General features: G+C 47.9%; 1 long non-coding RNA gene across 1 annotated transcript; it reads left to right on the top strand.

Annotated features, from left to right (window-relative positions):
• Positions 1 to 1,904: 1,904 nt before the first annotated feature.
• Positions 1,905 to 7,700, top strand: LOC134481515 (uncharacterized). Its single transcript, XR_010057076.1, has 2 exons — positions 1,905 to 2,693; positions 2,765 to 7,700. It is a non-coding gene; the product is annotated as an uncharacterized LOC134481515 (long non-coding RNA).
• Positions 7,701 to 18,448: the final 10,748 nt, after the last annotated feature.

Here is an 18,448-nt window from a genome sequence, read left to right as displayed (position 1 = left end):
AGCTGTTGCTTCCTCTGCACAGCTGGGAGCCAGCACAGCTGGGAGCCAGCACAGCTGGGAGCCAGCACAGCTGGGAGCCAGCACAGCTGGGAGCCAGCACAGCTGGGAGCCAGCACAGCTGGGAGCCAGCACAGCTGGGAGCCAGCGTGACCTCTGATGTTGGAGCTCAGAAGGCTGGGAGGGAGCTCCTGAGGTCAGGACCTCAGCAGCAGAGGTGGGTGTGGGGTGGGTATGGGGTAGAGGTAGGAAGGTAGGGAGTGATAACACATCCCAAGATACCTCCTGCTCGATTCACAGGCTTCTGATGGCTTAGTTTAGATAAACTAGAAAGGTTTCCTCTTCTTCTTTTTTTTAACAGTGGTAAAATATACTTTTATTTACCTTGTTGAGTCAGAAGGTTGTAAAAAAATATTTTTAAAGTAGATACCAAGCAAAACAGAAAGGTACTTTAGAAGTCCAGTTATCCTGGAGTTTATTTAAACTAAAGGAAAGGTCATGTTTTCATGCAACATGTACTTGGTTCTTTAAATAACGACGGTGACAAACAGCAGAGAGAGTTAGAGAATGCTACACTTGTGGTCCATACAAAACATCAACGTTCCGGGTCGTACATAATTAAAGAAACATCTCGCTTTTCCAAATACTGTAATAGCCAATGTATAGGGGCGAGCCTTTATGTGGGCATAGGAGTGCAATTTAGAAAAGAAAAAAAAAAACACACAGGAACTAGTCAATTTCTTTACAATCACTGAGCAAGAAAAGCAACGTTGGACTTGCACGATGATTTTATGCATCCTCTAAGCAGTACCTTGACTTTTTTTTAAATATTTATTTATTTATTTTATGTATAAGTACACACTATAGCTGTCTTCGACACACAAGAAGAAGGTATCAGAGCTCATTATAGGTAGTTGTGAGCCACCATGTGGTTGATGGGAATTGAACTCAGGACCTCTGGAAGAGCAGTCAGTGCTCTTAACCACTGAGCCATCTCTCCAGCCCCAACAGTACCTTGACTTAAATCCAAGAGCAAATACTCTCCTCTCCTCCTCTATTGTTGGTAAACAATCGCACGGTAAATTTAGATGACTTTTCCTCTGGGTTTTACCTGGGAGTGGCCTCTTTAATATTTATTTAAAAGAGGGCGGGTTTGGGACTTTTATACTGATGTCACCAATGTTAATATTTCCTGGGATCCCAGGAAGATTCATATTCTTTTTTTTTTTTTTTTTTGGTTCTTTTTTTTAGAGCTGGGGACTGAACCCAGGGCCTTGTACTTCCTAGACAAGCGCTCTACCACTGAGCTAAATCCCCAACCCAAGATTCATATTCTTTTTTTTTTTTTTGGTTCTTTTTTTCGGAGCTGGGGACCGAACCCAGGGCCTTGCGCTTCCTAGGTAAGCGCTCTACCACTGAGCTAAATCCCCAGCCCTAAGATTCATATTCTTTACAGCTGACACAGCACGGGCTGGAGCTCCTGCTAAGCCAGCCTCAGATTTCTCCAGCTTATTTTGTGTATCAATTTGTGTGACAATCTCATTCCTGTCGGTCTCCAATACCATTCGCCTACCACCATTTCTGCAAGAATATTATGATCCTTGTCTACCTGGAATATTAAATCCAGTTCAGAGACATCTTCAAAACATTTGTCTAACGTTTCCCCAGATACTTGAATTAGATCTAAAATGCCAAGTTCGCTTACTGAGGAATCCACACAGAAGACAAAAATATAGTGTTGCATAATGTCTGCAAATTGGTTTGTTATCAGATCCTCCAATTAATAATCCCCCTTCCAGGAATCAGAGAAAGGACTGGAAGAGCTTGAAGGGGCTCGAGACCCCATATGTACAACAATGCCAAGCAACCAGAGCTTCCAGGGACTAAGCCACTACCTAAAGATGAAAGACCCCAGCTTAGCAGCAGTAACGCCATTTTGCAAGGCTGTACTTAAGATGACTGGTTCAGGGAAAGGTTAGAACACTGAGTACACAGCGGCTGCCAAGCAGGATGTGTTTGGTTGAAGGCCTGGCAACAGGACGACTTCGGTTGAGCACCTGACAATGAAAAAAAAAGCCCCGAGAGAGGTCCCACACCCTGGTGGGGGGCCGAGTCAGTCGTTATGTTCCAAGAAGGTAGCTAAGAAACTTGCCCCCGGGCTGAACCCTTGGGGGGCCGAGTCAGCCGTTATGTTTCAGGAAGGTAGCTAGGAAACTTGCCCCCGGGCTAAACCCTTGCCATATTAGAATCCACCAATTATATCCCTGTAACCATGCATCTGCTTCTGTGTGCTTGCTTCTGCTCCCCAAAATCCTATAAAAGCCCATCCTTGGTTCCGTGGGGCGCGCCAGTCCCCCGAGTGACTGAAGCGCCCGCAGGTGCCTGTGCCTGTGTATCCCGACAATAAACCAAATCCTCTTGCTGATTGCATCCTGTGGTGTCTCGGTCTGGTCTTTGGAGTTGGAGGGTCTCCATCCCAAGGGAAAGTTCTCCCTGAGAGCTTTTCATTTGGTGCATTGGCTGGGAAAGGAGATCCTCCACCCAGGGACTACCGACCACCCACTGGGAGGTAAGCCGGCCGGCGTCTGTCTGTCTGTCTGATTTTGTCTCGTTCTGTCTTATTCTGTCTGTTCTGTGAGCGCTCAGCCAGGTTCTGTGAGCGCTCAGCCAGGTCTGTTCTGTGAGCGCTCAGCCAGGTCTATTTTGTGAGTGCTCAGCCAGGTCTGTTCTGTGAGTGCTCAGCCAGGTTCTGTGAGCGCTCAGCCAGGTTGTTTGGAATTTGGGCGGGACGAAGAAGGAGCTGACGAGCTCGGACTTCTCGCCCCGCAGCCCTGGAAGACGTTCCAAGGGTGTTAGGGGCCCGACTTTTCGGGGCCCAATCTGGGAGGAGAAAGATCCGGACTAACGGCACCTCTGTCTGTATTTTTGGCTTTCAGAGGGCCCCGGACCTTTGCCACCTCCATCTGACTTTTTGCTTTCAGTTTGGTACCAAAGCCGTGCAGCACGCCTGTCTGTTGTTTGTTTGACTGTTAGTGTTGTTTGTTTTCTCTGTGTTCTAATCTTCCTTAGAACTAACATGGGACAGTCCCTAACAATGCCCCTAAGTCTCACTCTTGATCATTAGAAAGACGTCCACGACCGGGCACACAACCAGTCCATCGAGGTTAAAAAAGGAAAATGACAGACTCTCTGCACATCCGAGTGGCCCACTTTCGGAGCAGGATGGCCAGTGAATGACACATTTAATAAGATCATTATTTTACAGGTTAAAGATCGGGTCATCCACGGACATCCTGACCAGGTTTCTTATATTATCACTTGAGAGAGTCTCGCCTTAACCCCCCCCCCCCCAGGCGGAACCCTTCGTGGACCCGAATTGGCCTCCCCTCAACCCCCAGCCTGTCCCCTCGGCCCCGCCCGGTCCGCCGGCCACGTCTTCCTCTCTCTACCTTTGTGAAATCAGAGCCTTCTAAGAAACCTGTCCTCCCGGCAGACCCAAACTCCCCTCTCATAGATCTTCTCTCTGACAGGCCCGGCTAAAACGGAGGAGGCAGAGCCGCCGGCCAGATCAGTTGCCGGGCCACAGTCTGATAAGGGTTTCTCCCCTGTCGCAGGGAGATTGCGCAATAAGCGCGAGGTGATGCCAGATTCAACCTCCCAGGCTTTCCCACTTAGACAGGGAACCGGTGGCCAGACCCAATACTGGCCGTTTTCAGCAGCTGACATTTACAATTGGAAACAACACAACCCTTCTTTCTCCAAAGATCCGGTGGCACTCACCGACCTAATAGAATCTGTTTTACTTACCCACCAGCCTACTTGGGATGACTGCCAACAGCTCTTACAGTCCCTCTTAACCTCAAAAAAAAAAAAAAAAAAACCAAAGAGTGTTCCTAGAGGCCAGAAAGCATGTTCTGGGAGATGATGGGCGTCCCACCCAGCTGCCTGAGGACCAAACTGGGATTTTAATACAGCTGAAGGTAAGGGACACCTACGCCTTTATCGCCAGTTGCTTCTAGCGGGTCTCCGAGGGGCTATACGACGCCCTACTAATTTGGCTCAGGTAAAACAGGTATTACAGGAAGCAGGGAAAACTCCCTCCACCTTTCTAGAGAGACTTAAGGAGGCCTACCGTATGTACACTCCCTATGACCCAGATGACCCAGGACAAATGACGAGTGTCTCTATGTCCTTCATCTGGCAGGCTGCTCCAGATATCAGGACTAAGTTACAGAGGTTAGAAAAATTGCAGGGCTATACATTACAGGATTTACTTAAAGAAGCTAAAAAGATTTTTAATAAGAGAGAGATAAAAAAAAAAAACAAAGAATTGAGTCGAATCTTGGCCACCGTAGTACAGGGCCAAGAAAGGAAGGGAGATAGGGGGGAGCTCGAAAGGGGCTGAAGCTGGATAAAGATCAATGTGCCTATTACAAAGAGAAAGGGCACTGGGCCAGAGAGTGCCCCAAGAAGCCTGGCGGACCCCGAAAGCCTCGACCACGAACCTCCCTCTTGGCTCTAGATAAAGATTAGGGAGGTCAGGGCCAGGAGCCCCCCCTGAGCCCAGGGTAATGCTTAAAGTTGGTGGGCAGCCGGTTGCTTTCCTGATAGACACAGGAGCCCAGCATTCAGTCCTCACTCAAGCTTCAGGACAACTCAGTGACCGGACGGCCTGGGTACAAGGAGCTACTGGTGAGAAACAATACCGATGGACTATGGACCGCCGGGTTCAGCTGGCTACTGGTAAGGTGACCCATTCCTTCTTACATGTTCCGGACTGCCCGTACCCTCTGCTGGGCCGTGACCTGCTCACCAAACTAAAAGCACAAATTCATTTTGAGGAAGGAGGGGCCCAAATAACTGGCCCCCACGGAACTCCCCTTCAAGTTCTAACCCTATGAACTGGGACAGGACACTGGCTTGGACAGAGACTGGTGGGATGGGGTTGGCGCTCCAACAGCCCCCCTTAATTACAACTCCAGTCTCCATAAAACAATACCCCCTGTCCCATGAAGCTTATCAAGGTATAAGGCCTCACATTACGAGGCTTCTGGATCAAGGCATCCTAGTCCCCTGCCGGTCGCCTTGGAATACGCCTCTTCTGCCTGTTAAGAAACCCGGCACTGGAGATTATAGGCCAGTACAAGACTTGAGAGAGGTCAACAAGAGGGTAGAAGATATTCATCCGACTGTTCCAAACCCTTACAATTTGCTCAGTAACTGTTCATCGATGAGAAACAGGGGTATGCTAAAGGGGTCCTAACACAAAGGTTGGGACTCTGAAAACGCCCTGTGGCCTACCTGTCTAAGAAATTGGACCCTGTGGCCTCCGGCTGGCCACCGTGCCTAAAGATGGTGGCTGCTATTGCTGTCCTGATCAAGGACGCTGGAAAATTGACTTTGGGACAGCCACTCACCATCCTAGCACCCCACGCAGTGGAGGCCTTGAAGTACATGGAACCAGGCCGGACCTATCGGACCAGCCTCTTCAGAATGCTGACCACACATGGTACACGGATGACAACAGCTTCTTGGCAGAGGGAGAGCGAAAGGCTGGAGCTGCGGTCACTACGGAGGACAAAGTGATTTGGGTGAAAGCCCTGCCTGCTGGTACCTCCGCACAACGGGCTGAACTCATCGCCTTGACTCAGGCACTCAAGATGGCAAAAGGTAAGAGGCTAAATGTATATACAGACAGCCGTTATGCCTTTGCCACGGCACACATCCACGGGGAGATCTACCAGAGGCGGGAGCTGCTCACATCTGAGGGTAAAGATATGGCTAAAATTCTGGCCCTCTTAGAAGCCCTATTCTTGCCCAAAAGACTGAGTATTATACATTGTCCAGGACACCAGAAAGGGCACAACCCAGAGGCACGAAGAAACCGGCTGGCCGATGCCACGGCGCGAGAAGCGGCCATGAGCAAACAAATCTTGCCCTTAAATAGCCCAGACCAACCCACACCCCCACCAGTGGGACAAACCAGTTGGGTTTACGCCCATGAGGACATAGAGCTCCTAAAAAAAATGGGGGCCATCTACCACCCTCAACTAAAACAGTGGGTCTACAAAGGACTTTTGAATTGATCTCCTTTTTACATAAATTAACCCATTTGGGGTTTAAAAAGATGAAAACCTTACTAGATCGGGAAGAGAAGGAGTTCGTCCTAGGGGACAACGTCCCGACATCCATTGGGAAATTGATTTTACTAAAATTAAACCAGGTATATATGGATACAAGTATCTCCTAGTGTTTGTAGACACCTTCTCAGGATGGGTCAAAGCCTTCCCCACGAAGCACGAGACTACAAAAATGGTCACCAAGAAGCTCCTCGAGGAAATCTTTCCCAGGTATGACATGCCTCAAGCATTGAGGTCGGACAACGGGCCCACTTTTGTCTCCCAAGTAAGTCAGTTGGTGGCCAAATTGCTGGGGATTGATTGGAAATTACATTGTGCCTATAGACCCCAGAGTTCAGGTCAGGTAGAACGCATGAATAGAACAATTAAGGAGACTTTATCCAAACTTACGCTTGCAACTGGCTCAAAGGATTGGGTGGCCCTCCTTCCCCTAGTTCTATATTGGGCCCGGAATACCCCGGGCCCCCATGGTCTAACTCCTTTTGAAATAATATATGGAACACCACCCCCATTTGTCCATTTCTTTGATTCAAACATTGCTGATTTTGCTGACAGCCCTTCTCTGAGGGCCCATTTACAGGCCCTACAGATTGTGCAGAGAGACGTCTGGAGACCTTTGGCCACTGCTTACCAGGACAAGCTTGAGCATCCGGTGGTGTCACACCCGTTCCAGATTGGAGACACCGTGTGGGTGCACAGACACCAGACCAAGAATCTCGAGCCACGGTGAAAAGGACCCTACACCGTCCTCCTGACTACCCCGACCGCCCTAAAGGTAGACGGAGTCTCGGCTTAGATCCACGCACCACACGTCAAGGCAGTCCGGTCTGAGGAATTGACTAATCACAACACTACACCCCAGACATGGAGAGTTCAGCGCATTCCAAACCCCTTAAAGTTAAAACTCCTACGTGGCTCCTCCTAGCCCTTTTGTGGCCTAGAGTCAGTGGGGGAATAAGCCCCCACCAGACAGAAATTTCTTGACCAAGTCGAGTGAAAGATTTCACTCAAAGTTAACAAAAAAAAAATGGGGGAATGAAAGACCCCAGCTTAGCAGCAGTAACGCCATTTTGCAAGGCTGTACTTAAGATGACTGGTTCAGAGAAAGGTTAGAACACTGAGTACACAGCGGCTGCCAAGCAGGATGTGTTTGGTTGAAGGCCTGGCAACAGGACGACTTCGGTTGAACACCTGACAATGAAAAAAAAGCCCCGAGAGAGGTCCCACACCCTGGTGGGGGGCCGAGTCAGTCGTTATGTTCCAAGAAGGTAGCTAAGAAACTTGCCCCCGGGCTGAACCCTTGGGGGGCCGAGTCAGCCGTTATGTTTCAGGAAGGTAGCTAGGAAACTTGCCCCCGGGCTAAACCCTTGCCATATTAGAATCCACCAATTATATCCCTGTAACCATGCATCTGCTTCTGTATGCTTGCTTCTGCTCCCCAAAATCCTATAAAAGCCCATCCTTGGTTCCGTGGGGCGCGCCAGTCCCCCGAGTGACTGAAGCGCCCGCAGGTGCCTGTGCCTGTGTATCCCGACAATAAACCAAATCCTCTTGCTGATTGCATCCTGTGGTGTCTCGGTCTGGTCTTTGGAGTTGGAGGGTCTCCATCCCGAGGGAAAGTTCTCCCTGAGAGCTTTTCAAAGACTATACATGGACTGACCCTGGACTCTGACCCCATAGGTAGCAATGAATATCCTAGTAAGAGCACCAGTAGAAGGGGAAGCCCTTGGTCCTGCCAAGACTGAACCCCCAGTGAATGTGATTGTTGGGGGAAGGGTGGTAATGGGGGGAGGATGGGGAGGAGAACACCCATATAGAAGGGGGGGAGGGGTTAGGGAGATGTTGGCCCGGAAACTGGGAAAGGGAATAACAGTCAAAATGTAAATAAGAAATACTCAAGTTACATTCTCATCTCGCTTAGAGACCGAAGGGAAAGTCTCCCTGATGATTTGCTGTCTTGTATCTTCACTATAGGACTGGCAGAATTTGGGGAGCCAATGTTGAAGATGAGGATGGCCTTGATCACCACAGGGCCTGGCAGACCTGGTGGGCCCTGGGGTCAGGGTGGGGTTAGGGTTGTGGATGCTTCCCCACCTGCCCCCTCCTGCACATGCGCCCCTAGAAATGTTTCTTAAGCCCATGACCTGAAGCAGGGGTCTACAAAGGTAAATGAATGTAAAAAGAAGCAAAAATAGCCAGATAGGAGAAAAAAAAAATGCCTGGAGTGATTTGGAGTTTGGACTCCCTGTTTCCTGTTTAAGCTGTGGTGGTCCAGCTTCCACAGGAGACAGGAGTTGACTCCCTTGGCCTTAGGCTGTTTCTTGTTTTTGTTTTGTTTATTTATTTTTGTGTGCATTGATGCTTTGCCTGCATGTATTTCTGTGTGAGAGCGTCAGAGTCCCTGGAACTGAAGTTACAGATAGTTGTGAACTGCCATGTGGGTGCTGGGAGTTGAACCAAGGTTTCTCTGGAAGAGTAGTCAGGGCTCTAACCACTAGGCAGTCTCTTCAGTTCCTGCCTCACACTGTTTTTATTGAAGGAGAGTGGGGCTGTAACTCCAGCTATCTGGTTAGGCCTGTCACTGAGCCCACGGGGCCACTTGAAAGGTTTCAGAATTCTTCCTTAGTTTGGGCTGGGGACCTTTGTCAGACAAATAGGTAGTGGGACAGTTTATCCTTGCTGGTGGGATTAGGGTTAGGGTCCTTTCCCTCCCCCAGTTATCCTGGAATCTTCGAACAAAGCTCCACAGAGCCATTAGCCAAAGCCACCTGGAACAGACTGTTCTCAGAGTCTCTCTGCTTCAGCAGAAAGCAGGTGACTCTCTGGTCCCTTCTGGACACATCTGTTCCGTCTGCTGCTGCCCTCTGTTCTCAGACAAGTGCTCACTCTGGCTTCTGATTCTCGGCACAGCAGCCTGGGTACCAGTACTTGGAGAGCCAGAAACACGGCAGGGGCTGGACTCCTAGAGTCCAGGGGTGGTCCTGCCACTAGTCACCAACAGAAAATGTCCCCAAGGTTAATAGCTCTGAGGAACAAATCCTGTGTAACTGGCCATAAAGTGGCTTTAGTGAACAGAGGCTTTGAACCGGCTTCCAGGCAAATGACTAACAGAACAGCTCTCGGTTGTGGCTTTGGTTTTGTTTTGATTTTATATCTAATGCTGAAGCTTTGATTTGAGCAACTCGAGATGCAGCTTTCTCTTCCACTCAGGCAGAACATCACAATCACACAAGGTACCTCTAAATAACCTGTCTTCTAAAGCACACAGGAGCCATGTTCTGACCAAGCCTGTCCTTCCTGTTGGCCCGTCTTGCTCTTGTTTTAACTGAGCAAAGGAACTGGGGAGCAGAAATCCAAGGTGGATGCCCCTCCCACTCCTACCTACCCCTTCCTGCTCTCCCCACTCCACCCCTGTGTCCCCTCCAGACCCCATCCCTGCTTTCCTGCCCCACCCCACCCCCTTCGTGTTACAGCCTCAAGCCTGGTCAGTTCACCAGCTTGAGTGGTCTCAGGAGCAAAGGTTAGGGAACAACCTGACCCTGCTGTGCCACCCATTGTCACATGTGACTTGAGATGCTCAGGTAAAGCCATCTGGGTTCAGGTTTGTGCTAGATCTCACTTCCAGGAGCCAGGAATGGCTTAAGCTTAATTTTTTAAAGATTGTGCAGAAATAAGTTCAGAGTCGCTCTGCTTTCTGGCCAAATTCCAGCAGGGCGGATGTTGCAATGTGGTGCCTTCAGTGAACCAAAAGGATCCCTTTCTACTGTGTCTCAGCATTGTCAGCCGCTATCCAAGTTTTCTGTGCCTTTTGGAAGGTGTGAAACCATACGGTGCACAGGAGTCAGAGCTCCATGCGGCTCCGGTAGGTAGGATTTAGAGCCTCTGCAGCCTTATCTGACTGGTGCCTATCGCCACTCTTGCTTTAGTCACCGTTTCTCAACCACTCTTGAGCCTGCAAACTGGGTTTCTACACTTCAGCTGGTTGCCTCATACTTCCTTTGCTCAGCACAGGGTCTTAGGTTCGAGCTGGCTGTTTGTAAACGTTAGTGGGCGGGGAACTTATGTGAGCTTGATCGATGGCCACTCAGTTTGTGGAACTGAACCCAGCACACCCCACTTAGTAGGTGTGGGGTGGCTGAATGGCTCCAGGAGGCCCTAGCATGGTAAATGTGACTCTGACAGGCCTTGCCCTTCTCCTGTTCCCTCTGCCTTGCTAAACCTTTACATTGCATTCCTAAAGCTAGCCCCCAAGTCTGTTCCCTTATTTGGTCACTTCCTCTTCCTGAAGCTGACTCCCACGGTCCAGCTATCAAAGTATTGAAATCCAGCAATCAATCAAACTTCCCCTTTGGCTCTCTTAATTAACATGCCCAATCCAAACAAATGAGCTCATCCTAACAGGGGATTCCCTTTGGGCCAATGGCAGTTTATAAAGGGAAAACTTCAATCCAGAGGAAGTCTTTTGTCCCCTAGGGCAAATAATCCTTTCCCTTCCTAGTTCCCTTCCCCTTCTCCCTCATCCTGTCTCTTCTATCTGTCTTTTATGCCCTGCCCTTTGTCTCTCTGGGGCCAATAAATCTCCTTTGTGCTGAGAACTTGGTCTTAGTGTGTCCTGTGCCTGGTCCCCTCAGCGAAATGAAAGGGTAGTTGGGATTTGGGACAAGAAAGTATCACCACTTCCTGGGAAGAGGACTGGGGACAGAGGTGTCTGTGGTGGGTCCGGGTGTAGGGGAAACCGTTATTCACAGCCCCTCCTGTTGTTTGGGCCATTGCGGCTGTCAGGTAGTGCCTGTTAAGCAACTGGACTGACTGCCACCCGTGCTCCTCCCATTCCTGGTTGTCCATGTGTCTGATTCAGGGATGCAGAAGTAAAGACAGCGATGGAGCAGACCTGTGCTCATGGAGTTTCCTAATTTAGTATGACCAGCCTGGGCACAGCATCCTGTGAAGCGTTTATTCCCTCAGGTGTAGGGAACTCTACCATAGACAAGATGGTCATCTTTCTCCTGAGAGCTGTGGCTGGTAGCTTTTCCTTCTTTTCTTTTTTTACCCATTGGGACACAGCTTTGAGTTTTAGGCCTGAAAATATGTCTTTACAAAGAAGGTGACATAAAACAAAAGCACATGCTTCTGAGGACTATACGTGTGTGTGTGTGTGTGTGTGTGTGGTGTGTAGGTCTGTCTGTGTCTGTATATGTGTGGTGTGTGTCTGTCTGTCTCTGTGTGTGTGTGTATGTGTGTGTTTTCATGATATACATGCAATTTGTGAGTAATGCAGAAATGCCAAAAAAAAACCAAAACAAAACAAAAAAACCAAAACCAAAACCAAAACAAAACAAAACAAAACAAAAAACAAAACCAAAACTCTATTCTTCCAAACTCTCTCCTTTTAGTTCTCTCTCCTGGAGGCACGAATGTTTCTTTAATCAATCTAGGAGTACTCAGACCTTTCTGTCTAAAACACAATCAGTTTGCTCTGTTCTGAAGTCAACCAACTTTTTTTCAGTCTGTCATTTTCTTATTTGAAGCTTGTAGGCTTAGAATTTTCAAAGCCTACCTTTAATAAGGGTTCTTAAATGCTTTAACCTCCCTTCTAGTCCTCCACCCACCAAAGGTAGAGGAAAGGAAAGGTTAATAGGGCAAAGGAGGATGTGGACCTGATTAGAAATAGTTCTTTGGAGCAAATCAGATCTTCGATGTCCGGATACAAGCAGTTCAGTTCACATGGATCAGCAATGGCAGCTGTATCTTCAAGAAATCTTGATGCTGCACCAACTGGCCCGAGTTCACAAAAGTGGCAAGAAACTGCTGGAACACCATCAGAAGTTCTTTGGTGGCATTTCCCTCTATGAAGTCACGACAAAAGATGAGCTGCAAATAATGGTAAGGCATACCAATACCATACAGCATGGTCCACTGTTGGGTTCTATGTACACCCTTTTTAAACATCACGTGTTCTCTCTCTCTCTCTCTCTCTCTCTCTCTCTCTCTCTCTCTCTCTTTTTCTTTTTTTTCGGAGCTGGGGACCGAACCCAGGGCCTTGCGCTTGCTAGGCAAGTGCTCTACCACTGAGCTAAATCTCCAACCCCATCATGTGTTCTCTTAAGCATCCACAGTATCACGTGCCCCTTTTCCAGGCTACTTTCAGAAAAACACTATGTGCCTATTCTCAGCAAAACTCCCCTGACCTGTCCACTTCAGCAAAAACATCCTCTAATAAGACGGCTTCCAGGGGCCGATCAAAAAAAAAAAAAGTGTCCAGAAAAATATCATGTGACACAACTGAGTCTCCAAAGAAACTAGAAATTTCCACTTTAGAAGCTGATTACTCGGGAACAGGGGTGGTCTTCAAACCACTCCTGTGAGCCCTGATCAGGAGCTGAAAGAACCTAGGCTCTCAGGATGGCGCGCCCCAGGAAACACCGATCCCGGACAAGCCCCCAAATGAAAGATCCCTGAAGAGAGACCCTTATTCAAGTCTTGGGAAATCGCGGACCCCAGACACAGAGAGACCATTTTGGATGTAATAAGCAAAGGCGAGGTTTATTACGGAGATCTATTACGGAGATCTCCGGGCCGACACGTGTCCTACGCAGGAGACAGAGGTGTCGACCCCGAAACTCAAAAGTCGGGGTTTATATAGGGAAAGCTAGGGGGTTTGGCGCGATTGCACACAATTGGCTAATTTCTGGCGGGGTTATAAGTGATTGGCTCATTTAAACATAGCAGTGAGATCACAACAGAGCAGAAGAGTACGTGCTGACTGGGGCGTTCAGGATTTTAGAAGCCAGGGGCTTATCAGGGTTTAAAGGACATCTGGTTAAGGTGTGACTCTGAGTAAGCTGGGGGAGGTGCCCTCCTGCCAAATGGTTTATGAGTCAGTCTTGATAGCTTGGGCTGGTTCCTGCATTCCTTTTCTTTATCTTTCTGGCTTGTAAGTCCTGGCTGCAGGGCGGGCCCCACCCTGCCTGGACAGTGTTTAGCCCTGAGTCTGTGGATTTTGAAACTTATTCTTTTAATTTTATATATTTTTTCTTTTCTTTTTTTCGGAGCTGGGGACCAAACCCAGGGCCTTGTGCTTGCTAGGCAAGCGCTCTACCACTGAGCTAAATCCCCAACCCCTAATTTTATATTTTTAAACCTTAAATCTGTATAATCTTGCATGCACGCACGCACGTGCAAATTCTCTTTCACCATGTGTATTTGCGTGTGGATATGCCTGTGCGTGTGTCCGTGCGCGTGCCGCAGAGCACACTGAAGTCAGAAGAACTTTTGGAAGTCAGTTCTCTATTTCCACCGTGTTGAGGAAGTCTCTCGTTTCCGGTGTTGTGCTGTGTACCCCGGGATAGCTGGCACTCGAGCCTTTGGGCAGGTGTGTTGTTTGTGCCTTCCGTCTTGCTGTAGCAGTGTACGGATTACAGATGCCTGCCACTGCACCCAGGTTAAGAGGGTTCTGGGAATGGGAGTAAGAAGGTCAGGCCCAACTTCTTAGGTGGGGATGGGCGGGGTGGGCGGGGCAGGAGCGAGGCTGGAAGAGGAGATAACGCTGAACCGTGAGGACAATCGATCGCTCCACGGACAATCCCGGTCCTGTCACACTGTAATGATTTGAATGAGAAGTAACTCCCCCACCCCACCTCCAACCCCCGTAACATATTTGAACTTTCAGGCTCCACTTGGCGGCGCTGTTTGCGTAGGTTATGGAACTTTTAGGATGCAGAGCCTTGCAGGAGGAAAGATGTCACTGGGGGCTGGCTTTGAGAGTTTCTAGTCTTGCTTGCTTCCAGTTCACACTCTCTGCTTCCTGTGTGTGGTTGAGATGATCTCCAGCTTCCTGTTTCTGCTACCGCGCCTTCCCTGCTATTATGGAGAGCTAGCCTATAGAATCATGAGCCAAAATAAACGCTTAAGTCACTTTTGGTTGTGGCATTTTTTCCCCATAGCAACAGAAAGGTAACTAATGCATTGTTATACAAGGCTTTGGGATTTAAAAGTAGTGGTAGGTAACATTATTTTCATTTTCAATACTCATTTACACAGCATACCTGCTGTGTAGTCACTAGATTTGATGACCTTGCATGGTACAAGATGATTAATTTGCACTGAGTGGTAGGTTGGGTGAGCTACAGTGAGCAAAAATACAGTGCCTATTTTCATGATGCAGTATAGTGTACCAATGACCAAATAATCACACACATGAATGTGGATTGTAATAAGGCCAATGTTACACAAGGGCTATCACTGTTCAAAGCTACACAGACACTCATTCAGATCAGATGGGGATGGAAATGGTTTTCCTGAGGAAGGAACTTGAATAAGTACTTAGTTTCTCTGAGTTATGAGAATAGGTAGTAAGAAGGAAGGGCGGGAGTGGAGAGGAATACACAGAGAGGAAGCCACTGGGGCTGGGGTCAGGGATTAAGGATGAGCACAAAGGTGGGGACAGAGATGTGACATGGTGACCTAAGTCACAGCAGTGAGCTTGCACTTTATTTTAATAGCAATTAAGAAAGCCTTCGAAGTGTTTATGTGGAGAAACAGGCAACTTTAACTTTAAAAGCTTAGGTTTAAGAATTCTCAGGCTTGGGCTGGAGAGATGGCTCAGCGGTTAAGAGCACTGACTTCTCTTCCAGAGGTCCTGAGTTCAAATCCCAGCAACCACATGGCGGCTCACAACCATCTGTAATGAAATCTGATGCCCTCTTCCAGTGTGTCTGAAGACAGCCACAGTGTACTCATACATAATAATTAAATCTTAATATAAAAAAATAATTCTCAGGCTGTGGAGATGGCTCAGTAGTAAGGCTGGAGCCTGCCTGTGATCAGTGTGGGGGAGGCACATACTGAGGATTTAATTGAAATGTTCAGTGAGAAACCCCAACTAAACCATAAAACAGCAAGACTGGAGGAAGACATTCAAAGTGGCCTCTGCCCTCCACATACCTGCTTGTGCATAGCCTTCATATTCATGTACATGCACACACATAGAAATGTTTAGTGACCAGCAGGCTAGGGAATGGGGTGGGGAAGCAAGCATTCTACATTGTTAGTGTAACGGGTATGACGTCAGGTGCCCCCGCCAGCGGGGACCTAGTTATTTGTGGGGACCTTGGGGGAGAAAGGGCAAGAAAGAGGAGTGAGACCAAGCAGTGTCCTTGTCAAGGTCTGTTTATTGAGAGGAATGTACAGCATTTAAAGCTATGAAGCAGGAATTGAAGCAGGAACTGAAGCTTAGGGAGGGGGAGTACTGGGAAGTGCCCAAGGACATAAGGTGAATCATTAAACTGCAAGATATTCTCCTTAGACAAAGAGGCAACAGTCTTCCCTGGACAAGTTCTTTGAAAAGGTCAAGCCCTTCTCAGGAATCTTCTCAGGGCAGGGTTCTAGCTTTGCTTAGTTCCGATGTCCGGTCCCCGACAGTCAGGGAAAGGCAATTCAGCAATAGCTCTCAAGATATTTATTATACTTTGTTCTAAAACATTGCTTTCCGAAGTCTCCTAGAGGGTTCGAATGTTATGGAAACTGACTTGTTCACCACACCACTGCAACACTGTAATTCAAAAGATGAGACTTCGGGGTTGGGGATTTAGCTCAGTGGTAGAGCGCTCGCCTAGCAAGCACAAGGCCCTCGGTTCGGTCCCCAGCTCCGGAAAAAAAAGAAAAGAAAAAAAAAAAAAGATGAGATATCACCTAGACTTAGATGGAAATGGAGAAAAGGCTAGGTAGGTATCACACAAAAGAACATTCTTCAGTTAAAATACTTTTTCATATGATTAAGAAGTTATCATGGAATATATATTTAATGAAAACAAGGTACGAATACATATATAGGCTGCTAGTGTGTACATAGGCAAAAGGAGCAATGTATAGGTATTTACTTGCTGATGCTTACATTCTTGGGGCTGGAGATGGCTCGGTGGTTAAGAGTATTGGTTCTTGATTGACCACATGGCAGCTCGTAGCTGTCTGTAACCCCAGTTCCAGGGGCCCTGGCACCCCCACACAGACATATATGCAGGCAGAACACCGATGCACATAAAAAAATTACATTCTTTGTAAAGAGGACTACTAGGGTAAGTGGGAAAAATTATTATTAGATGAACAAATCCTTCATTTGAAAACAAATGAGTAGAGAGGCTGGAGAGATGGCTCAGTGGCTAAGAGCACTGACTTCCAGAGGTCCTGAGTTCAAGTCTCAGCAACCACATGGTGGCTCACAACCATCTGTTGAAAGACCCCAGCTTAGCAGCAGTAACGCCATTTTGCAAGGCTGTACTTCAGATGACTGGTTCAGAGAAAGGTTAAAACACTGAGTACAAAGCGGCTGCCAAGCAGGATGTGTTTGGTTGAAGGCCTGGCAACAGGACGACTGCGGTTGAACACCTGACAATGAAAAAAGCCCCGGGAGAGGTCCCACACCCTGGTGGGGGGCCGAGTCAGTCGTTATGTTCCAAGAAGGTAGCTAAGAAACTTGCCCCCGGGCTGAACCCTTGGGGGGGCCGAGTCAGCCGTTATGTTTCAGGAAGGTAGCTAAGAAACTTGCCCCCGGGCTAAACCCTTGCCATATTAGAATCCACCAATTATATCCCTGTAACCATGCATCTGCTTCTGTATGCTTGCTTCTGCTCCCCAAAATCCTATAAAAGCCCATCCTTGGTTCCGTGGGGCGCGCCAGTCCCCCGAGTGACTGAAGCGCCCGCAGGTGCCTGTGCCTGTGTATCCCGACAATAAACCAAATCCTCTTGCTGATTGCATCCTGTGGTGTCTCGGTCTGGTCTTTGGAGTTGGAGGGTCTCCATCCCGAGGGAAAGTTCTCCCGGAGAGCTTTTCACTGTAATGGGATCTGGTGGTCTCTTCTGGTGTGTCTGAAGACAGCTACAGTATACTCATACATAATAAATAAATAAATAAATAAATAAATAAATAAATAAATAAATAAATCTTTAAAAAAACCACAACTGAGTAAAAAGGGAAATGGTAAGATTATTTGATACAAAAGACACTGACCTTTATTTAACTCAGCATCAGATGAAGAAGCTCTTTAGGGTTGCTTCTGCAATCTTGATTTGATTTTGAGAGAAACAAGATGAAGCACGTTAGTCAGCGTCATTTTGTGGCATTGGACACCTTTTAAAAAAAAACCTAACTCTATCCAGGAAAGGTGATACAGCTTCTGTGACTTTAGCAGTGTCACGTGAGTCACTAGAAAGTCCCAAGGGCAGCAACCTCAGGGCATGAAGGTAAGCCGGAAGGTAAGGAATGTCTTAGAAAGTTGAACCAGAGTGCCCCGCCTGTTTTCATGCTGTGTGGAATTTAAGGAATTGTTCTAGAGAGAGGTGAGGTACGGAGAGAGAATTTGCACTCATTATACTAAATTTGCGTGGAACACAAGCAAACAAGAAAGCGAACTTGTCAGGAGCCTGTCCCTGGGTCAGCAGCGGGAAGCAGCGCCACCTGCAGGCAGAAACACTGGCCCTGGAGGCTCCCCAGTTTGCCCGGCTTGAGGAGAGGAGGCGCTTACTAGAGTGCACATAGCTGGCTGACCTGGAGTCAGGGCTGACCCAGGAATGCAGGGCTGAGGTGAAGAGGGAGATGGGAAGAGAGGCCCAAGAAGAGAACACCTTCGTAAATGTTAAAAGGCACTGGTCTAACTTAGCGCTTAGTGTGCCTCTTCCATTCCTGGTGCCTTTGGTATTTTGCCTGTAAGAAGTGTAAAATTACCAAATTCTAGTTTTGACCAGTCACCTCTTGAGTTTGGCAAATGTCACATAGGAGCGCTGCCCTGCTTCTCGCTAAATGGAAACTGTAACAACATCGAGCTGCAGTTCATTAGTTAAAATTCATCACCTGTGCAGACAGAATACTGCGGGTAACTATCAACTTTCGGGGGGAGACAGATGCCTCTAAGTGTAACTCCACGAGGGGAAGTGGCCAAGCTTGTGCTGCACGGGATTTTCTTTGGTGATTTTTTAGGGGGGGTGTGGGGAAGGCTATGTGGCTCACTTTTTTTTTTTAAAGATTTATTTATTCATTTATTATATATAAGTACACTGTAGCTGTCTTCAGATACACCAGAAGAGGGCATCAGACCCCATTACAGATGGTTGTGAGCCACCATGTGGTTGCTGGGAATTGAACTCAGGACCTCTGGAAGAGCAGTCAGGTGCTCTTAACCTCTGAGCCATCTCTCCAGCCCCTGTGGCTCACTTTTTTAAAGGTCATGCTGAGAGAAAATGGCTGAGCTCTTAGTACTGAGCAGGTCCCGCGTTGTTGTGGAACCTTTTCAAACCTTCCTTCTGGCTTTTCATGTG

The sequence above is a fragment of the Rattus norvegicus genome, chromosome 13 (genome assembly GCF_036323735.1).
Source record: "Rattus norvegicus strain BN/NHsdMcwi chromosome 13, GRCr8, whole genome shotgun sequence".
NCBI classification, from domain to species: Eukaryota; Metazoa; Chordata; class Mammalia; order Rodentia; family Muridae; genus Rattus; species Rattus norvegicus.
The sequence above is the reverse complement of the archived record's forward strand: the minus strand, read 5'-3'. Positions and strand labels throughout refer to the sequence as shown.